Consider the following 24,805-nt stretch of genomic DNA (forward strand, 5'->3'; position numbering starts at 1 on the left):
TCATTATAGGAATAACAAATCTTGACGTCATCCGCAAACATGAGCACGCGTGAATGCGCCAAGGCCAAAGGCAAATCATTTATAAACAATGTAAATAATAGTGGGCCCAGATGACTGCCTTGGGGTACACCTGACGTAACTCAAACAGTTTTAGATATCGAGAAACGAAAAGACACCTTTTGGGTTCTGCCAATAAGATACGACTTTAACCAACCCAATAATTTTGGTGAAAAACCCATGATGTTAAGTTTCGCGAGAAGCAAAGAATGATCAACCGTATCAAAAGCCTTACTGAAGTCAGTATAAATAACATCAGTTTGACACTTTTTACGGAAGCCATGGTGTACAAGGGTAGTCAATTCTAAAAGGTTGGTAAGCGACGAACGACCTTTCATGAAACCATGCTGACAAGGAGAAATAGTGGATCTGGATAGATGTTGAAGAGAAGACGTAATAATTTTCTCAAACAGTTTAGGTATTGCCGAAAGTTTGGCAATGCCACGGTAGTTGGAAACATCCGATTTGCTACCCTTTTTAAAAAGCGGAATAATAAATGACTCCTTCCAAATCTACAAGTCTCACTCGATATAAAGAATAACCGAGCTAAAGGCTTAGATAGGGAAATAGAACACATTTTAAGGATGCAACTAGGTATATCATCAGGCCCGGGAACGAAGGAAGACTTCATAGATGACAAGCTAGAGAGAATACAGTCTTCAGTAATACTGGGAAAAAACATACAATTTAAATGTGGGATTGAAAAGGGATAGGGTGTGGGATCCGAAACAGTAGTAGAATATGTCGACTGAAAAAATTTAGCAAACAGATCTGCAATATCTAAATCATTATTAGCAGACTGGTCGTTAAGTCTGAAGGTGGAAGGTAGGACATTAGAGCGTCTTTTGGAATTGACAAAGTTGTAAAATCTTTTGGGGTTATTATAAAATTCAGCCTTACAGCGAACGAGATAATTGTTGTAGCATTGAGTATTTAAGAGACAAAGTTGAGATTTGGCTATACAATAATTTGCATAGTCAAGTCGCGAACCAGTTTTTTTAAATCTTTTAAAATATCTCGATTTAATGTTACGAAGATTAGAGAGCCTACGTGTGAACCAGACTGGCGAGCTGGAGACGGTAGAGACATTCACATAAGGAACGCATTTATCAATTAGAGAATTAAGAGCAGAATAGAAAAACTTCACTGCACAATCTATATCGCAGCAGTCAAATAGAAACGACCAATCAAAAGAGAAAATAAGGCTGTTAAGACGATTGAAATTTGTTTTACGAAAACATCTACGACGAGAATTTGAGATGTTTTTAAATAAATTAGTAACGGAAATGTAAGAAATAGTAACTTCAATGGTAGGATGATAAGGATCTTCAGGTTTCACTAGTGGCTGTGTTTGCGATACAGCACTAACAGTGGGATCAGAGACAAAAACAAGATCAAGGATTCTTTTAGAACAGTTAAGGAAAGAATTCAACTGATATAGTGGACATTCAAGTAGGCTATCAAGAAAAACATGTTGAGATGAAGGAATTAAGAAAGATAGATTATCATCAACAAGCCAAGAAATATTAGGCAAGTTAAAATCACCTAAAACTATAAGAACATCACGATCTTTAAGACGACCAAAAATAGGTCGTAAAGCATCAGCATGGTGCACGTAGATCATGATATCAGAAGCTGGAGGAATATAAGAACAAGAGATATATAGGCTAAAGTTAAAACATGTAACTTCGACGCAAATAAACTCAACACCTAAGGGGAGATCAATCGGCACCACACTTGAAGACAGATTCGAGTTTTCAGCAATGAGTACTCCACCGCCACGACGACCAACACGATCAAACCTATAAGAAATAAAATTATTAGAAAGAATTTCATTATCTAGAACAGAGGAGTTAAGCCAAGTTTCAGAGAAAGCTAATATGTCAGCTGAAAAGGTTTGGCTATCACAGAAAAGGTTCGACAGCTTGGTAAGAAGTCCTCTTACATTTTGATAATGAATGCAAAGACTAGACGTTATTAGTTTTTTGAAGCAGAAGATAAAGTAGGAAGGTGGACAAGCAACGGACGAGAGCGCTTATTGGGCGCAAACTCGTGTACAACTAGGCCCTCTGGCCAAAAATTAGGGTCAACCATAGCTGAGAAGTACTCATTTGGTACTGTAATTTTAAAAGATGAGATTTCGCGAGGCCTAGAAAACTTAAACTTTTGAATTAAAACCTTAGCAGGGCAAATATTACCAATGTAAGCTGCCACAGACGACTCAGAAGTATCTGGAGCAAGCCTAGAAATAAATAATTGTTTGCGATGAGGCACTACAGTTAGTGGAGGCGGAGGAGCATTGGGATCCGCAAGTGATTGAGAGCCGGCATGATCCTGTGATTGATCAGAGTTCCCGTGAGGGATAGATTGAGGTACACCAGGGCTTGTAATGGGTACTTCAATCTGAAAAGAAGAGCATAAAGAGGGACAAGAAGATGGTGTAGGCGAAAGTAAAATCGGAGAGGAAGTAATAGAGAGAGCTGGCGACTGCTTACGAGGCAACTCAAGGGTACATTTCTTGTGCAATTTCTCAGAAGGTGGAACAAATTTGAATTGCGACAATAATTGAACGCTAGAGTCACACTCGTTTGACAGCTGTTTGGCCAGTTTGTTTAAAGTAAGAAACCTTAAACGAAGATCCCTATACATACGGCTAAAATCAAGCTGCTGCCTGGCACAAGATGGGCAAGTCCATCGCATTAAGCCAAGCTCAGGCTTAGACACAGACAAACCAGAAAATTTGTCGTAGTCGCGGCCATTGAGGCCAGCACATTTTAAGTGAATAAGTTTATCGCAGAGCCAACAAGATATTGCTCTATACTGATCATCAAAACGATCAGAATGTTTGCAATTAGGTAGACAACAAGCCATTGAAAAGCCGAAAGAAAGGCAAAAAAAAATTATATATATATAAGAATATATAGAAAAATTAAATTCACAGCACAAAGATAATTATTGATAAATAATCAATAATTACAAATAAAACAAAGAGACAGCTAGAGTGCACAGCACAACAGAGAGTGCAAGAACAGTTATAAGCCGAGATTTGAGAGGCGGCCTTACAAAAGTGATTACGCGGGAGAGAAGCTAAGTACAAGCACAAAGCAGAGAGAACAACAAAGCCACTAGCACTGATGGTATGATGGGGGCGATGAGGGGAGCAACTGCAGAAGCAATGACGAAAGAGAAAAAAAAAAAGAAGAAAAAAAAAATATGTAAATGCACCAAACACTAATCACGAAAAAGAAAAAACTGTTTAAACTGATTAATTTGGCGAATTATGGAAATAAAACACAAGGGAGTCAAGCGAACAACACCAGCGGAAGTGTAAACAAATTAAGCACAATTAAAAATTGAGAAAAAACAATAAATATTAATAAAAACTCAGGAGCTATGCAAAAACACGACCGTCACGTCAGAGAGCAGAAAGCTTTCTGTAGAGCAGAAAGCTGTACCCCGTAGACCCACTAGAAATTTTATTCCTCTATCCTTAAAACACTGCAGTTCTAACTATTCTTTGCATGAACCTTTTCGAGTCCTATGTTCTGTTTACAATTTTCTGTATCCCGTAATCAGATCAGAAGCCTCTCTTTCTCTTGTGAAAACCTCGATTTTAGCACATTTAGCTCGTAATTAGCTGTAGTTAATCTTATTTTTAATTGTTTGTCCGTTTTATCTGTATTTGTCCACGCGATAGTGCCGTCCAGTGCCCAGTCGGTCAGGCGGGAGGTGGACAGCGCTCTGCTTGGGCTCGCGCGTAACACGCTATGTCCTGGTGTCGTATGGGCCAATTGAACGTACTTCGTATTGTATGCGTCAACGTCCAGACATATAAAAAAAGAAAAAAAGAAAAAAGAAGCATCCACATGCCGCATCTTTGAACCTGAACAACGTTCAATCTGATAATCGAAATCTTGTAGGTATATTGCCCAACGTGCTACACGCAACGGAACCTCTTTCTTGTTCATTGTCATCGTGAACGCATTACAATCTGTAACAATCTTAAATCTCAATCCTAACACATATACACGCCACTTTATTAATGCTCCAATAACTGCTAAAACCTCAAGTTCATATGAATCATACTTCTCTTCGCAAGGTTTAGTTTTCCGACTCATATATTGGACCATATGAAAAAAGCCATCTTCTGAATCTTTCTGTAAAAGCACAGCTCTATGTTTCGAGGCATCAGTGTAAATCTTAGTCTCTAGCTTAGGATTGTATAACTTTAAAACGGGACCTTTGATCAATGGTAACTTCATTTGCTCAAACGTACCATTTGCAATTCTTTAGACTCAAACTTGTTGTCTTTTCGCAAAATGTCCGTCAAGCGCTTAGCTGTTACTGCGTATCCTTCGATAAATTTACGGAAATACGATGTTAACTCTAAAAATCGTTGAACTGACTTCCTGTCATGTGGAATGGGGAATTTTGAAACGGCATCAGTCTTCTACTTACTTGGCTTAATACTTCCATTTTCAACTATATAGCCCAAAAAATTTGCTTTACTCTGCAGTATCTGACATTTTTTCCAGTTTATTCTGATCCCATTTTCCGCTTTCAGCTACCTTTAACACCCTTTTAAGTTTAATTAGACTTTCATTCGCGCTGACACTTGGTATAATTACATCGTCCATATACACAACTGCATCTCCATTCTTCACTGATTCTCTCATTACTGCTATTATAAATCTTGTAAAAACTGCTGGAGAGTTGGAAATTCCGAATGGTACATATAGGAATTCATACTAACCATTCTGAGTTACGAATGCTGTGTACTTCTGAGATTTTTCCTCAACAGGAACATGGAAAGAGAGTAGTAGAGAGTAAATTTTGAAATTTTTCTAATACGGTATCCATCTGTGGCATAGGAAAATTATCTCGGACCACTGTTTCATTTAGCTTTCTGTAATCGCAGCACAGACGCTTTTTCCCATTCTTCGTACAACCGGTGTTCCCATTCTCCTCCAACCATTCTAGTACTGTACTATCAACAATTTTTTGAGCAGACTCTGCTAGACGCCTTGGATGCGGATAATCTGGCAACTCATCCGATAGTACAATCTACATTTCTATAGGAGTGTTTGTATTTCTAATAGGTTTGTAACATTAACTCAACTTCTTGACTTCACTAGCGATTTCTGGACTGATATATATATATATAATATATATATACTAGCTGGCCCGGCAAGCGTTGCTCTGCCCCCTTTTTTACTTGCTGGCGAATTAAATGTTGAAAGTTTTTGATAAAAGCGGTGAATACGGCACTATGCAACGATTATCAACTTCAAAATCTTCGTTTCTGATTTTAATAGTAGTTGTTTTACCATTATCTTGTGCTGATCGTCGACGATATAATGGATATCCATCATTACCGTGTATCGTTTCAGCAATTAATTGTTTTGGAAATCGTTTTGAGCACTTGCCGTCTATTTCGGCCGATATAACACTATCAATCACATCTGGTGTTAACTTCCGTACCAACCATATCAAAATGGGAGCGTGCGGCAAACCCCTTTTTATACCCTTGCAGAGGTTATTATAAAAATGGTCAGATTTTTGTAACGCACAGAAGGAGACGTTTCCGACCCCATAAAGTATATATATTCTTGATCAGCATGAGAAGCTGAGTTGATATAGCCATGTCCGTCTGTCCGTCTGTCCGTCCGTCCGTCCGTCTGTGCGTATGCGTTTTACTCAGCCGTCTTAAGAGCTATCGGTCTGAAATTTTGTTTCGGTGTTTTTTATTACCCGGGAAAAATAAAGTATGAAATTCATAAGGATCGGACCACTATATCATATAGCTCTAGAAGAACTAGAAGAAACATTTTCATAAAAATCGGAGTATGCTATGAAATTTACATATGTGATAATATTGGATATAAAACCCCAGATCCCAAAACTTGAATGTGATCGGATAAATATAACACACACAGACGCAACGCTACATAAACTGTATGTGCGTGCGTGCTTTGCTTTGCTTTGGGAATAAGGGAAGAAGAACAAATTGTAAAATAGAGAGTAAAATTGTTTTGTTTGTATATTGATGAATTGAGTTGCAGAAAACAAATTTTGAACATGTAAAATTATTATTACCAAGGACTGCAAGGGTATATAAACTTCGGCATAGCCGATGTTAGCTTCTTTGATTTTTTGACATTCAATTCGATACATATGGCAGCGCACTTCTCCAAACACACGAAGCTTGACAATGAAATTCATTAATTTTTTCAATTTTTGGTAGAATATGCGAGCTGTTAAATCGTGTCGATCTGTTGGCACCTTCAGTCCATTTAGGGTTGCAAGTAAATGTGATGAACAGATCTGGACGGCCGTATTGACGAACATATGTCATGGCATCTTGGGTATGCTCGTGCATATGTCGTGGGCTACCGCTATGTGACGATGGTAATATCGTGAAACGTCTAATTGCATGTACATCCACATCATTCAATAGTGCATCGCGTAAATGTACGTATTCTTCAGATCTCATTCTGGATTGATTATGACGGATGAAATTCAATCGTTCGCTCTCGACTTTAGCATACATGTCCACAATATATTGATGAAAAAGTGTATTGCATCTTAAAATGTAATTGTCATCTTGATAACGAATAATAATTCAAACGATAGGAATAATAATTCATCGCAACTTTTTTCGTTGTTTCCTGACCTAAAAACTATAAGAATTACTATTTTGGTTAATACTGATCGTAATTTTTTATACCAGTTATTGCATTTATCAATGGTATATTGATGTGATACCCGTCATCTCCTCTCCAGAACAAAATCGGGTATTGTAATGCGTCATAACAACGATGGAGTTCAGAAATACGATTTAGTTGCTCATTCCTACGATGCAAAACAATATCTCTTTGATGAAATTGTTCTCCAACTATTACGATTGCAACTTCATCGATTGTTGGTGCATTAAATCGTCTGGCATGTTGTCCGAGTGGTGTTCTGTCAGCAAGTATTATGATTTTATGGTCATCGGTTGGCATCTGATCCAGTGCATTCTTGAATAATTTGACCAATTCATTGTGCTGATGGAAAAATCTTTGCAGCTCACTCAAGATTTCTCTTCTAACATTTGTAGCGATTGCACAGCGCTGGTTCAATTCGCTATCAACATCACCAATGAAATATATTTGTAGAAACTGATGGTCAGCATCTGGGAATGGCAACAGTGACCCAGCCCTATGGTATAGCCGACCTTGAATCTGCAATTTTTTTTCTCATAAATCAAATTGCATAGTAAGTATTAAGAAGTAATTACCTTAAAGTTCGGCTTAAATCCATGTCTTAAAATTTTTGTAGCCCCAAAAGATGTCATTTGAAAGCACGAATTGTACTTTTGAATATTTTTCAAAAACTCCTTTGACGCTTATGAATTGCCATAAATTAACGAGTGCAAAGGGTCTGGTGGAGGTTCTAATGCAGGCAATTTAACTTTTCCAGAAGCACAGCACATGGCAAGCGTTTCGTTCATAAATTTCAATGCTCTGCAATGCACACATTCTTTATTCATTTGTCCAATATTGGAATATATGCTATAATCAATTGTGCTATCATAATTATGAGCCGCCAATTCCATGTTGTTGTCAACCGTGCTCGCAGTACGTCTACGAAATTCTTTAACAACTGTGGCGTTTCGTGTTCGTCTACCAGTATTCGAACGTCTTGGAAGTGTCATTTTGAATGTGGTTTATATACAATTCACTTAATTTTTTAAATTCTAAGCTCACTTCTCTTATTGAACGCCAAAAATTGACGTATACCTCTAACGTATAGTGTTGTAAAAAACTGGTTTTATTCATTCATTTTAAAACGCCTTTAGTTAATTGGTTAAACTGAAAATTAACTTTCTTTTGAAAAAAAAAACCCTTCTTTGGGCCACAACCAACATTTACAAAAAAAATTGGCAAAATTGGTTGATTCCTGAATGACTTATTAACTTACAAAAAAACGACTTTCAATTTTATATATATAGAAGATATATATATATGTATATATATATATATATATTAGCTGGACCGGCAAGCGTTGCTCTGCCCCCTTTTTTACTTGCTGGCGAATTAAATGATTAGTTCATCCATTAAATGTTCGACGTGGCAATTTTCCAATTTTTTGCTACGCACTTAACTTAGTTTAATACTATTGAGTATACAATATTTTTTGTTTTGTTTCCAGGTGCATAAATAAACAAACTATTTGGTGCTCCCACCCTGGAACATGCCACGTATAATTGTCCGTGAGCACGGCTCTTCTAAATTTCCCCCAAACACTTGAAGGGGTTGTCCTTGCGCTTTATTTATCGTCATTGCAAATGATAAACGCACTGGAAATTGAAGACGTTTCAATTCGAATGGCATGTCAGTTGATATCAATGGAATCCTTGGTTTTATTGCAGCATTCGACATTTATGTGGGCATTAAAAGTTTTTGATAACAGCGGTGAATACGGCACTATCCAACGATTATCAACTTCAAAATCTTCGTTTCTGATTTTAATAGTAGTTGTTTTACCATTATCTTGTGCTGATCGTCGACGATATAATGGATATCCATCATTACCGTGTATCGTTTCAGCAATTAATTGTTTTGCAAATCGTTTTGAGCACTTGCCGTCTATTATACATGGTGAATTTGGATTGATTTCACCACAGGGACCGTGTATCATATTTTTAGTGACAACAGCGAATAATTGTAGATCGATGCTTGGATCTGGAATTTCGGCCGATATAACACTATCAATCACATCTGGTGTTAACTTCCGTACCAACCATATCAAAATGTGAGCGTGCGGCAAACTTCTGTTTTGCCATTCAATTCGATACATATGGCAGCGCACTTCTCCAAACACACGAAGCTTGACAATGAAATCCATTAATTTTTTCAATTTTTGGTACAATATGCGAGCTGTTAAATCGTGTCGATCTGTTGGCACCTTCAGTCCATTTAGGGTTGCAAGTAAATGTGATGAACAGAACTGGACGGCCGTATTGACGAACATATGTCATGGCATCTTGGGTATACTCGTGCATATGTTTAATATGGTAATATCGTGAAACGTCCAATTTCATGTACATCCACATCATTCAATAGTGCATCACGTAAATGTACGTATTCTTCAGATCTCATTCTGGCTTGTTTATGACGGATGAAATTCAATCGTTCGCTCTCGTCTTTAGCATACATGTCCACAATATATTGATGAAAAAGTTTATTGCATCTTAAAATGTAATTGTCATCTTGATAACGAATCATCAATCGATACGAATAATAATTCATTGCACTAACTTTTTCGTTGTTTCCTGACCTAAAAATTATAAGAATTACTATTTTGGTTGATACTGATCGTAATTTTTTATACCAGTTATTGCATTTATCAATGGTATATTGATGTGATACCCGTCATCTCCTCTCCAGAACAAAATCGGGTATTGTAATGCGTCATAACAACGATGGAGTTCAGAAATACGATTTAGTTGCTCATTCCTACGATGCAAAACAATATCTCTTTGATGAAATTGTTCTCCAACTATTACGATTGCAACTTCATCGATTGTTGGTGCATTAAATCGTCTGGCATGTTGTCCGAGTGGTGTTCTGTCAGCAAGTATTATGATTTTATGGTCATCGGTTGGCATCTGATCCAGTGCATTCTTGAATAATTTGACCAATTCATTGTGCTGATGGAAAAATCTTTGCAGCTCACTCAAGATTTCTCTTCTAACATTTGTAGCGATTGCACAGCGCTGGTTCAATTCGCTATCAACATCACCAATGAAATATATTTGTAGAAACTGATGGTCAGCATCTGGGAATGGCAACAGTGACCCAGCCCTATGGTATAGCCGACCTTGAATCTGCAATTTTTTTTCTCATAAATCAAATTGCATAGTAAGTATTAAGAAGTAATTACCTTAAAGTTCGGCTTAAATCCATGTCTTAAAATTTTTGTAGCCCCAAAAGATGTCATTTGAAAGCACGAATTGTACTTTTGAATATTTTTCAAAAACTCCTTTGACGCTTATGAATTGCCATAAATTAACGAGTGCAAAGGGTCTGGTAGAGGTTCTAATGCAGGCAATTTAACTTTTCCAGAAGCACAGCACATGGCAAGCGTTTCGTTCATAAATTTCAATGCTCTGCAATGCACACATTCTTTATTCATTTGTCCAATATTGGAATATATGCTATAATCAATTGTGCTATCATAATTATGAGCCGCCAATTCCATGTTGTTGTCAACTGTGTTCGCATTACGTCTACGAAATTCTCTAACACCTGTGGCGTTTTGTGTTCGTCGTCTACCAGTATTTGAACGTCGTGGAAGTGGCACTTTAAATGTGGTTTATATGCTATTCTTAATTTTTTAAATTCTAAGCTCACTTCTCTTATTGAACGCAAAAAATTGACGTTTACCTCTAACGTATAGTGTTGTATAAAACTGGTTTTATTCATTCATTTTAAAACGCCTTTAGTTAATTGGTTAAACTGAAAATTAACTTTCTTTTGGAAAAAAACCCTTCTTTGGGCCACAACCAACATTTACAAAAAAAAATGGGCAAAATTGGTTGATTCCTGAATGACTTATTAACCTACAAAAAAACCGCTTACAATTTTATATATATAGATCATATATATACAAGTCACTCTTGATTTCCACTTTATTCTGATCTGTACTGTGCATACACATACTTTGAAATTCCTTAAACAACTCAGCACAAGATTTATTCGCGTTACACAGTGATTTTTTTCTTTAGATGCTCAAAAACTTTGTACCTTTCTTTGTAACAACCAAATCGACGTGATCTGATATGGTTCTACCCAAAATTGCCTCATATGCCATGTCTTCATCAGGAATAGTGTTGGGTAAACTTTGCTCAATTTGGTGAACATGTTCACTTGTTCTTTTTTTCGAAGTGAGTCGACTCGCTCACCTTGCTCAGTTGCTCACGTTGCTCACTCACATTGCTCAGTTGCTCACTGTTCATGAACAGCTCAAAGCTACTGAATTCTTCACACAATAGACAATGAAATACCTTATGTTCCATTTAAAATTTTTTTTTATATGATTTTAATTTAACAAAACAAACCAAAACCTTTTTCATAGATTTGATTCCCTTCATTGGGAGTATTTATGTTCTATAAAACTTGTACTTAAAACTAAATTAGAAAATAAAAAACAAAAAGTTAAAGTTAAAGAAAATTCCCTTCATTGGGAATATTAGTCTTCTCGTTAAATAAAAATACTATTATTTAGGAACATACATAAAATTTACATGTTATTATGTAAAATCATAAGATTTTCCACATTGGTCGGCTTCAACAGGGAACGTCTTTTGGTTACTGTTTCACCAGCACTGGAAAATATGCGCTCGCATGGCACAGATGTTGCAACTATGCATAGGCGACTTAGAATATATGTATATAAATGCGGGTATTGCATTTTTCGCTGATTCCACCATTCCAATGGATCAGCCTTCCGAGATATATACTCTTCAGCTAAATATTTATCCATTTCTCGAATACCAGCAGCAATTGTATTTGTGGGGTGGCTTACTTGTTGGAACTTATTGTCGTACTCGTTCCAGATGTCGTCTTTGTCAGTAGAACCCAATTCTTCAGCTGGGACACCTTCATTCAGTGCGACAACGGTGCGCATTTTTGTCAGTTTTTTTTTATGTCAGAAACCGCGTTTTGAAAGGCTTCTGTTGATTAAAATACTCGTCCTTTAAATCTTGGATCCAGAATGGTGCTTTCTGCGTACAAAACATTTGTGTCCACCTCTCTGAATCTGCCATCCATTTCAAAAATGAGCGTCTCGACAACCTCCTGCAAAGTATGGCTTGCAACAGACGCATTTATTGTCACCATTTTTTTTTTTGCAGCAACCCAACTAAGACAATTATCTTTGATAGCGTTACGTTTTTTTCCGCGCAGATCTCTTCCGTTAGTTGATAGAAGGGCTGTAAAATTGGAAGTACACCTTCTATCAAACTCCAGTCTTCTGGGGACAAAATAAGGTCCGTCCAAGTGGAGAGGGCTGCCACAACTGCCTCTTTCAACATCGACAGTCTTTGAAACATTTTGAAGGTGGAATTCCACCTTGTGGGCACATCCTGCGTGAGTTTTAGTTGTGGCAAGTTAAACACAGCTTGCATGTCCTTTAACTTTTTTAGCCCTGATGAGCTACGGTTAAAGTACTCTGCGACAGCTTTTACTTTCGTGCGCATACTGCTGATTTTCTCCAAAGCCTTTTGAACAATGATGTTTAGAGAGTGCGCAAAACACCTCACCTGTTTCCAATTGCCCAATTTTATAGCACCAACAATGTTGTGGGCATTGTCCGAAGCTATAGCCATTACTTTATTTTGTAACTCCCACTTGCCAACTTTTTACCAATTTTTTTGAGAAAATTAAAAAGGTTTACTGAGTGTGTGACTCTTCAAAGGCCTCGCAAGCAATGGTGTGTGATTGTAGCACTGTTGTATCCTGATTTATGTAGTGCACAGTTACTGCTATATAGCTCTCATTGCTGAGTGATGTCCAGCCGTCTGTTGTTACACATACCGCAGTGGCCATTCGCAAATTGTCCAAAATTTGTCCAAATGTTCATCACGAACTTTGGGTATCAAAGAGGTGGTTAACGTCTTTCTTGTGGGAAGCTTATACCCTGGAGCGTGCGAGACATCATTAATAAGCTTTTTGAATTCCGGCTCTTCAACCAATCGCAAAGCGTGATGACCCTTGGCGATCATTTTCACAAGCTGGCGGTCAATTTGTTCTGCTTTTCCATCTGACAACGGTTTATGTACAAAATTTGTAATTTTTGGTTGAGGGTTTTGTACAACAACCGTTATCTCCTCGCTCTGTCGAACAACGGGCTCCATAGCTGTAGGGTGTTTGCTTTTAAGGTGCCGGCTCAAATTGCTCTGCGATTTCCAGCTAAGGGTGCATTTGCAATATTTGCATTTGGCTTGTTCACTCCCCATGTCGTCAAAATGATTCCAAATCTCACTGTGTTTCCGGAATAGCGACATAATGAATTTTTAAAAGCGAAACAAAAATTGGCGCTAACTCGAAGACAATAAAAAACGGAAGAACGCAAAATGAGCTAACAGTACGTAAAAATGAGCAAAGCCAACAAAAGTGAGTGTTGAAAAACAGCTGAGCAAAAGGAGCAAGTGAGCAAAAAAGAACAAGTGAGCAAAAAAGAACAAGTGAGCAAAAAAGAACAAGTGAGCAATAAATAACAAGTGAGCAATAAAGAACAAGTGAGCAAAAAAGAGCAAGTGAGTAATAAAGAACAATTCGAGAGGAACATGTTCAGTTGCTCAGTTTAGTGAACAACTCTTTTTTGTTCACTCACTCATGAGCAACCCAACACTAATCAGGAACGATATGAAACTCGACTTCCATCTCAATGCCTTCTATCTTGACACTAATGCTAAAACTACCAAAGGTCATCACATGACTTCCACAAATGCCTGTAAGGCTCTTCGAATTAATGACTATGACTATGAATGATAATTCCAAGTTCGACAAACACGGTTTTACGTATGAGACTCAAATTTGCTCCTGTAGACCGTAGACCGTTGAACTTAATCGTCTTATAAGTTAATTCCTTTAACTCCAAACCCTAATCAGGACATTTACCTGATGCCTTTACTAATTTATCACCTACAACATTGGTGCTTTCAACTTTGGTGGTATCTTTTTCCTTACATTCAAATGAGCGATGGCCTGTTTTGCCACATTTAAAACAAGCAAGCGTTTTCTTGTTACAGTCTCTCATCATGTGGATCACCACACATAAAAAGTTTGCGATCACGTTTTGTTATCGAACTTTTCTCTCTATTATCTCTACCTTGCTTGTAAAGAGATGACTCCAATGTTGTTTTCTTTAACGACTTCCTAGGATCATAGGATTTTAAGTAGGTCTCTATTTGAACTTTCAACGCATCCACTGTTCTGGCTTGTTACAATAATGCCTTATTTGCTCTCATGTCTGGTATACCTTCTACGAAATGCCCGATTAAACTTTCGTCATCCAAATCGATCGGCTTTGCGATTTCCATTAACAAATACAAAAACTCATACAAATTCTCTCCTCTATTCAACTGTCTATTACTTAGTCTTCTATGAACTTCGTCTGATGAAACATATACTCTGAATTCGTTTTTCAAAGCTTTTCTTAAAGACTCCCAACCACAAATATCTCTCTTACTACGTATAAACGACAATACAGCTCCCTTTAACAATTGTTTTGCATACACAAAAAGCTGTAACTGAGTCCACTGTGCGACTTAAGCGCATTCTTCTAGCTCCCTAGTCCATTGTACAACATCAATCGAACCTAAACCGCAAAACTCGGAAACGCTTCCCTCCACAACTATTAGTGTGAACCATGACCCTTGTCCATCTGTGTTCGGGACTTCTCGAATTATTCTAGCCGAGACGAAATCTGCCTCCTGTCCGTAATTCTTAGTTTCTATTAGATCGTAATGAGCGAGTAGACACGATTGCAGCTCTGCTTTAAGGCCTGTAGTCTCCAGCCCCAACTCTCTCAATCTAGAATATCACCTCGATCCATTTTACACAATTACATGCCAATTATATGGCTTAACAAGTTTGCTATATTAATGTATATTTAGTATCAATCAATCAAATTTGTTACGACTTAGCAAGATTTACACACTATGTTAATGTAGGTCAAATTGTGGTAGGTTATGGTTGAATTCGGACGATTCTTAGAAATGTGCACTCTGCTCTCTCTCTTCTTGTGACGGTTTGTGTTGTCTGCTCTCTTTTGGGTTTCCGCTTCCACAGTGAACACTAGTTATCATCAACTTCGTGCTGTCTGCTCTCTCCGTCTGTCTGCTTCCACAGTAAACACTGGTTATCATCAGCTTCGTGCCCGCTGTCTGCTTCTCGTAACGGTTTGTGTTGTCCGTACTTTGCTATCTTTTGGTTCTCCGCTTCCACAGTGCACGCTCACAGTCTCACCGTCCACTCGTCGCCTCTCGGACAGCCACACCAACTTCGACTACTTTTTGAACTTTTAGTGGTTGCTTCTTGTGAAATTCGTTCGCCGACAACCTTTATTTTGTATATGTATTACAAGTTAATGCATGCAATTTTAACAATTTTCTGTTCACTTGCGAACTTTACACTGTAGTAGCGCTTGTAACCGTTTTTATTTAGAAAGAAAACGAGAAATAAGAGTAGGAATTATTTTTTTTTGTTTATAACTAAAACGATAAACATTTTATCCCTAAAAGCGAGCAATATAAGTTTCACATAGTAACCTGCGTTCACTGCTTTCACTGCTTGCACTGCTTGTGCTGCTTGTATTGTTAGTTAGCGTTATACTATATAACAGAATGTAGACTAACATTGTACAATTTGGGAGAAGTAGGAACTGCGATTTCGAGATTCGTTTTTGGTTGTGTTCAGAAAATTTTCTTTGAATTTTTCAATCCGATTCGTTCTCTTGGGATTTTTTTTGTGGCGCCCCCTAGGCTTCTCTAAAGCTGGGATCAGGGAAGTTTAGGGGTAATCGAGGTGAAGACAAGAGTCCAAAGAGCACTAAGGGATTAGAAATTTAGCCAAGTATGTCGGCCCCCATGGGAATGACTTTTCTTTTTCAAATCATCTTCGAGTAGTGCGGACACAAAAATTCAAAAATTAAAGTTAAAGTGAAAACACATTTTTTTGGTGGAAAAAGTCTGAAATTTAAATTGTGAATTCGAACTAGTTTTATTTTAGTAAAATAAGTACGTACGTAAATGTAAGTACGGCGCTATATAAACGCTCAAATTAGTATGAGAAAAAATGAAGCGATATTTAGGAAAAATTTTCGTCTTTTAAACATATGGGCAGTCCGTTGAATTAGATTGCCGAGAGAAAGCAATATATACTTTTAATCCGGTGCCAAATCAAATGGTAAATACCAGAGAAAAGCGCCTTTGAATGTGTGTATGAAGAAAATTTTTTTTATATATAGAATTGGCACCTAATTCACAGACTAGATTTAAGGGTCTAAGCCGGTCAGCCTTCTAAAGCCTTCTCACTGGAGACATTTGGCTAGAAAAGTTCTGAGGAGACGAAAGAGTGAAAAAAAGAGTATATGATTCTCTAGGCTAGAGTAGAGGCTCCCCCGCACTTACATTGCTTGATAAGTAAAAGCTTTTCTTGAAACAATTATCAGCCAGCGATAATTCTTCGCCAGGCCCTAATGCTGCATGGGTTAAACTAATGTTGGGCGGAAATAATTTATGCCTTTAATTTTTTTCTCTAATAATTTTGTCTTAAAGCTAACTTTTAACTCGTAAAATTCTGAGTCTTTGGTGTACTCCAAAGCCAAGTTTATATTTTTTTGTAATCTTTTATTTTACTTTACTTTTATAATTTCTTTTGGCGATGAGTGAACTTCGGGGAAAATTTTGGTTTACCCCTTTTTTCGTCACATCACTGGAAAAGCTTAGCATGGTGATTTAATTTTCTCTCGAGCCAACAACATACTCTCTCCCTATATTTTACACAATTACTTACAGCGGTCACCAGAAAGATCTTTCTCCGTGGGATGCTTAAGTGAGTAGTCTTTAGTTTAAACATCATTTTTTTTGTTTTTTGGTATGAATGACCAGTGGAGTAAAGAGAGAGTTAAAGCAGTTTTCGTTGCTCTCGTTTAAATAACATGTAAAATTGAATTTTGGTAAAACATCAGAAGTTCAACTTATGCACAGAAAAAAAGAATTTTTTTCTCTGAATTTTAAAATGCTCTTTATATAAACATTGTCATACCTACATATATTTATATCATTATCTATAATTTTAATTTTGAAATGCCTTATTATAGTTATTACTTTTATTAAAAATAAGTTCTTAAAAATGAATTTAGGCTGAGCCGTTTATAAGGGGGGGAAACATGCGAAGTAAGTTAGAGTAAAAATTGGTTTGGCATAGGGATCGCTGGGTAATTTTTGTTGGCTTTAGTACAGCGACCATGATAGGGTGGGCGAATTTTTTTTGGGCTTCACCGATATCAAGACCCCTTTCTTGTTCAGCAGCTGCGCCAAAAAACCAAGGTATTTCTTTTCATTTTCTCATCCGTTTCTTTACTCTTTTTTTCTTTTTCAAGTACGAAACGTTAAACCGAGGATAAATAGTATCAGTACGCGAATTCATTAATAAAATTTTAAGTAGTAGAGCGGGTAGACTATCCATTCCCCCATCCCCCATTTCTCACCGACTAACTTGAGTTGAAACCACCGCGTACTACTGATAGGTCTTACCAGTTTCCAACAGCTCGATAGATGGTCAATCGAGGAGAGAGAGATGCTTGAGTTGCTGGACGAAGAGGATGTGTTGGTCTCGTTAAATTAAAAGTGTTCAATAAGATGGTTTCTTTTTCTTTTGTTAATAATTAAATAAAGATGATAAGCTAAGATACATAAAAGCAAAGTGGTGTGAAGAGTATTTTGGTCCAGTGGACTCAGCCTTTCTACATTTTCGCGGGCTCGACCGAGAAAGTAACAAAGAGCGAGTGAGAGAGAATTGCATGAGAGCAAGCGAGACAAAAGAAAATGTATGCTTTAATTTCACCACCGAAAGACAAGAAAAGAGACGAACACATGAGAAATAACAACAAAGACGAAAAGATGAGAAACGCTTAAAAGACGACAGTTTTGTTTGAGGAAAAGCAAATACGAAGAGCATCAAAAGACGAATGACGACAAAATTTGTTCAATGAGGGACAAAACGAGAAGAAAAATTGAACTTGCTGGAGAGGAGTACCAGATCGAGACGAGACGACCCAATCCACCACTACATGCACAGTCAGAAGGCATCATCCATCAAACATTGTGTGTGTGTGAGTGAGAAGAAGCTAAGACGTAAAGAAGACGACACGTAAGAAGACAACTGCGTAAAGAAGACGACACGTAAGAAGACAACTGAGTAAAGAAGATCACGAGAAACGGACAACATAGACGTAAAATAACCAGGGCTACATCGCAAGTACATTTATTTTTAATTCTAACAATAGTTAAAAGTTTTGAATAAGAAAAAGACGAACTACAATTTTTAAAATAAGAAAAAAGGATTTAATATTTTGAAAATAAGAAAAGAAAAAATTTTGAAAATAAGAAAAGATAATTTAAAAGTTTCGAATTAGAGAAAAGAGAAATAAGAAAAGACGAACTACGAGTTTTGGAAAATAAGTAAGAATGAAAAATTCAAAGAGGAATCAGAATATTTGTAATCATATAAACTAACATCTAATTTAAACACTAATTTAAATTATTTTGTAATCATTATTTTTACACATGTTATATAACGAGATCACCGAACTGACCGTCGCAGGATTAAAAGAAAAGTTAAAAGAGCTGATTTTAAGTTTAAAAGGCAACCAACCTGAATTAAGAGAGAGATTAATTTCATATTTTGATTTAGACCCGAACGAGGAATCCTTATATTCAGAAGCTAATACCAGTATTCAAGGCGAAAGTGAAGAAGTTGAGAGAGAAGTGACAATGGCGTTCACATTAAAAGATATTCGTGATTCGTTGACAGAGTTTGATGGGAGCAGCTTAGATGAGGAAAGCATTGTCGAATACATCATTGAGGGTATCCTTGACTCTAAAATGAATAAAAGCGTTCTTTACCAAGCGAGAGATTTGAAATAATTACGAGAGAAACTAACGATGTACCAGAAATATGCTTCCAACCAAGAGTCTAAACCAAAACCACGATTTGAGAAGCTGCAATCGAGGAATACTTTGGAGGATTTCAAATGCTTTAAGTTCGGAGGAAAGAATCACATCGCTAAGAATTGTAAAGAATGTTTTAAATGTAATCAGATGGGCCACAAATTATCAACAATTGACACTTAAGTTTAATCGTTCTTTTAAGGACGTTCCAATAGGCAATGGAGAATTATCTGCTCTGTTTGATTCGGCCAGTGATATTTCCACCATTAGCGAGAGTACTTATAAGGAAATAAACCCGGTTAACTTAAACCGTGAATGCAAGAAGGTAATTGGCGTAGGAGGGAAAAAGATTTGTACCCTTGCATTTTTAAAGGTCACTACAGAGTTAGACGGCAACGTCGTGGAAATAGCCTTTCATGTTGTTCGGGATAAAGATACTTTGTACAAAGGAGTAATCGGAAATGATGTTTTGGAAAACTTAAATGTTACCATTGGGAAAAGAGGAATTGTTTTCCACAAAGAGGATGAGATGCCAAAACCAATCAGCACTGATAAGCAAACCGAAACAAAAGTCCCAGATTTGCAAAAGACGGTTGAAATTATAATGACGATGACCTCAGATGAGGGTAACCCGTGCCCAGAAATGAAGACTGTAGTAGCAGACGAGATCACAATTCATCAGAGGCCAAGACGTTAGCCATATCAGGATCAGACGATAGTAGATCAGCGAATTAAGAGAGAGACCAACGCTGGAATAGTTCGTCAAAGCTTTTCCAAGCACTTATATCGTGTGGTGCTAGCTTGGCGGAAAGATGTCAAGAATATAGTATGCTGTGATGATAGACGCAACATAGAAGACCACGATTTTGGGATCAAATACCGACCTGGAACTAAGATGAAACATACAGATGCTTTGAAGAAGAATCGTTGTTTAAAGTCCGAAGAAACGCTCAACGACGAAATGAAAACAATAACTCAGCAAGGTTTAAAGTCTTAGTCAGAGGAAGAATTATTTATTGAGTTAAAACGGGGAAAAGATGAAATTCGTAGAAAAGCTAAATATGATGTAGGGAATATTGGGGAAAATGAGGGCCCAAATAGATCCAATACCGCAGCAGAGTACATGAAGATGTAGTGACCATCATTCGGGACGAATGAGGCTGTAGAATGGCCGAATGTAGGATTGCGTGAGAACCCCTAATGGTATGAGAATGCCGATAACGATATTAGTTTGATAGATATCGATAGATAGTCAATCGAGGAGAGAGAGATGCTTGAGTTGCTGGACGAACAGGTTGTGTTGGTCTCGTTAAATTAAAAGTGTTCAATAAGATGGTTTCTTTTTCTATTGTTAATAATTAAATAAAGATGATAAGCTAAGATACATAAAAGCAAAGTTTTGTGAAAGGTATTTTAATTTGGTCCAGTGGACTCAGCCTTTCTACATATATTTATTATTATTATAATTGCCTTAGTATTAAATTTGGGTGTGCGATGTGATCGAGGCGAGAGTACGATTGCAAGTAGTTTTTAAATCAAAGCTTCTGCTTTATTTTCCAATGAGTGAGTCGACCAGATAGGTACGGCCGCTGCGTGTAGTTCGCTCACTAGCTACTGGACGATTGCCATAATTATGCCCGCCTTACACTTCATTTCCTACAAGTCTAATATAGCCAAAAAACCCTCAAAACAAAAAAAAAAAAAAAAAAACCCCATATATATATATATACACTGAAATGAAATATACACTGAAATGAAAAATACATAAATTACCAAACCCCATATATACACTGAAATGAAATATACACTGAAATGAAAAATACATAAATTATTATGTATGATGTATTATGTAAATTAGATGATGTATTCGCAATAGAATCTGAACAAATATCCTCCAACAATTTCTATAAACAAAAATTAAGACTCAAAGACACAACACCAGTCTACACTAAAAACTACAGAATAGCGTACAGCCAAAAAACGAAATCAATAAACAAACGGACAAATTGATCAATGATGATATCATTCAACCATCGATGTCTGAGTTCAATAGTCCGATTTTATTGGTTCCTAAAAAGTCGCTACCTGGCAGCAATGAAAAAAGGTGGAGATTGGTAGTTGATTATATAAAAATTAACAAACAACTAGTAGCGGATACATTCCCACTACCCAGAATGGACGATATTCTCGAACAACTAGGTCGCGCTAAATACTTCTCTTGTTTAGACGTGGGATGCAATCCTTGTCAACAAAATATTGAAAGTCATCTGCGCGATCTATTGATCGCGATCTATTGATCTACCAAAGTTCAACGCGGACATGCCTGGCGCTGATGCTACTCAATGGTGTACGACTGTTGACATTGGGTTATGTATGAAGCCGTTACAAGTTTGCATTAATTTTGGCATTAAGCAAAGTGCTTGAAGGAAGTGCAGCACAGTGTCGTGTTATGCTGGAATCGCATGGCCAGAGTTTAAGCAGTTATTTGAACAACGCTTTGAAAACACAGAGAGATGTCTGCCGCCGCCAGTTTAAATATGTTGAATAGTTGTCCCAACAACGGTGAACCTCTGGCAATATATGCAAGTCGCCTGATTACGCCTGATTACTTCTCGCGAAAAGGAAGAAATATGGCGTACTTCGGTCAGCGTGTGCAACGAATTTCGTAAACTGCCGACATTCAAAATAGACGCGATCTTCATGCGAAGTTGCAGGTCTTTGGGACCACCCAATTTTGAAAATAAGGAGCTTAGAACAAAGCGAGCAAAGACATTTTCAATAAAGTGCCATAAGTGTGGTAAGGTGAGATACAAGATGGCCGAATGCGGGGTCCGAGGTCAAGACACTGGAACAGGTTCTCAGAGACGAGATCATCGAGGAAGTTTTCCACATGCAAAGGACAACATAACGTGCTATCACTGTAAAAAAAAGGGCACATCGCTACATATTGTGCAAGCAACATGGAAAGTGGAGGAGCTGCTCAGAATTTGAACAAATATCCTCCAACAATTTCTAGAAACAAAAATTAAGACTCAAAGACACAACACCAGTCTACACTAAACAGAATAGCGCACAGCCAAAAAAACGAAATCAATAAACAAGTGGACAAATTGATTAATGATGATATCATTAAACCATCGATGTCTGTGTTCAATAGTCCGATTTTATTGGTTCCTAAAAAGTCGCTACCTGGCAGCAATGAAAAAAGGTGGAGATTGGTAGTTGATTACAGAAAAATTAACAAACAAATAGTAGCGGATACATTCCCACTACCTAGAATGGACGATATCCTCGACCAACTAGGTCGCGCTAAATACTTCTCTTGTTTAGACTTAATGTCAGGATGTCATAAGGTAGAATTAGAAGAAAACTCGCGGGATATAACATCATTTCCCACAAATAAGGGCTCATTCAGATACAAGCGATTACCATATGGCCTAAAAATTGCACCAAACTGGTTTTAAAGAATGATGTCTAACACCATCCCAAACAATCCTTTATTTGGATGATTTAATTGTAATTGGGTGCTCTTAAAGTCACATGATTAGGAACTTAAGGAACGTATTTGGAACCTGTCGAAAGTATAACTTAAAGTTGCACCCTGGCAAATGCTCTTTCTTCAGACATGAAGTTACTTTTCTAGGACACAAATGCACAAAAAAAGGAATTTTACCAGACGAAAGCAAGTTCAAAACGATCCAATATTAACCGACTCCCAAGAATTCAGAGGAAGCCAAAAGATTTGTAACATTTTGTAATTACTACCGCAGATTCATTCCAAACTTTGTATATTAGGCACAATTTATCAATAAACTATCAAACTATCAAGAAAAAATGTAGAATTTAACTGGGATGTAAACTGCTTTCGAATAATACCAATTATTAAGTCCACAAATACTCCAATATCCGAACTTCATTAACAAATTTTGTATTACAACTGATGCAAGCAAGATCGCATGTGGAGCCGTCCTCAGCCAAGAATATGATGGTCTCCAATTACTCGTATCATATGCATTTATAAAAGGCGAAAGCAATAAGTCAACAATAGAGCAAGAATTAACAGAAATTCATTGGGCGATTCAATATTTCAAACCATACATGTGGGGTTGGGTTGGTAACGCCGAATGGCCAGACCACCTCAAAACAGCTGTTTTGAAGACGATGAACAGCAAGAAAACGACGATGTGGCAATGCTGATACGAGACGACGAAGAAGAACTTTTTAAGACGAGCCAACGACGAGAAGACGTGTTTTAAAGAAGCATTAAAGACGAAAGACGTGTATTAAAAGAAGTAAAGAAATGTTAAAGACGAAAGACGTGTAAAGACGAATGAGAAACGACGCTCTTATTAAAAACCTAAAGACGAAACAATTACAATTCAATTCAATCAATTTATAGTTACTAAAACCTAATTATAATCTAAAATAAAACCTATTACCATTTAACTATATAAATCAATCGGGACTAATTAACGGGACCATTTGACTAAATATAATTCTACGGAATCGGAACCTAGTCCCACAAAATTGGGCGCTCGTCCGCGATCGGTAGAAAGAGAATGGTAAAAAGAGAATGTGAAAAGTGAATTGCGAAAAGAAAACTGTGAAAAGATTGCTGAAAAAAAGTATAAAGAAGTTAAAGTAAAAAGTGACTATTAGAATATAAAACAATAGATGCTGTAAAAAATAACCCAATTTTTTTCCCCCATCATAACCAAAATGCAGTGTTTAAAAAATTTCATTAATGCTACAATTGCTAGTACCAGTAGAGCAAGCATTACAGCTTTGCATAAATATGTATATGAGCGAGAGGAAGACAGAAATAATCGGCAACGGTTAAGAGAATTTTCTGGATTCAGCTTCGATGAGAATAACGCGAAATACGAAAGCAAGAAAATATACGTTGGTCAGAACTTGTCTGAACGTGATACGTTTCTATATGTAACATACTCGGTATAGGGCACGAAGTAGAGAATTTGCAGTCACATATATGTATACCACGAACTTCGCAGTTTGTCTTGTGAAAACGAAGAGCGTAACGACGAAAGCAGCGACGAATCTGACGACCAAGAGGGTAACGAAAGTGCCGCTCACAGTAGTGTGTACAATTATGCAGAAGATAATGTTGAACAGAAAGAGAAAGAGAATTCACGAAGATGTAAGAGAAACAGTGGAGACGAAAAACGTTATAGTGACATTTCTATGCGTTTTGGTATGAATTTTCGTGACATAGAGGACACAATTAGAACATTCGATGGAACAAATTCAATTGGAATTGAGGAATGGCTTTCAGAATTCGAAGATCAGGCTCTTTTGATGGACTTTAATGACCTTCAAAAATTAGTTTTTGCAAAAAAGTCGCTAAGAGGCAATGGCAAGCTATTTGTTTTCAGTGAAAGAGGTATTAATTCTTGGTCAATACTCAAAAATGCACTATTAAGCGAGTTTAGGCAGACCGTGTCGAGCAAAGAATTACATAACAACTGAGCGAAAGAAAGCGAAACAAAAGTGATAATATGCAAGAATATTTTAATAAAATGAAAGACATTGCATCGCGCCGTTGAATCGAAGATCAAGCTCTAATTCAATATATAATCGACGGGATAGATGAACGTGAAACTAATAAATCAGTTTTATGTGGTGCAAATAACTTGTAAACTGTCTATTATGTTCATTAATTAATCCCTTGGGATTGTCTTTTTTATTTTCGGATTTTATTTCTGGTTTTATTAATTTCACATCTTATTGCCTATCTTTTGAGAGTGTGCCCGTACACCGACTTAGTGTATTATACCCTTTTAGTGTGACCAAATTCGGTTATCGGGGAAATTCACTGCGACGAAGAGCGGGCCTATTTAAAATATTCTTAATGTTTACATTCGGTCAATCCTGACCTTTGATCGACCTCGATCATACAATATAACATACAACATACAATATACATATACAAATACTGCTTATCAAATACATATTACAAACAGAAGCTCACAGTTTTATCACACGCATGCATCCACGGCTTGAGTC

The sequence above is a fragment of the Drosophila willistoni genome, unplaced genomic scaffold (genome assembly GCF_018902025.1).
Source record: "Drosophila willistoni isolate 14030-0811.24 unplaced genomic scaffold, UCI_dwil_1.1 Seg563, whole genome shotgun sequence".
Taxonomy (NCBI): domain Eukaryota; kingdom Metazoa; phylum Arthropoda; class Insecta; order Diptera; family Drosophilidae; genus Drosophila; species Drosophila willistoni.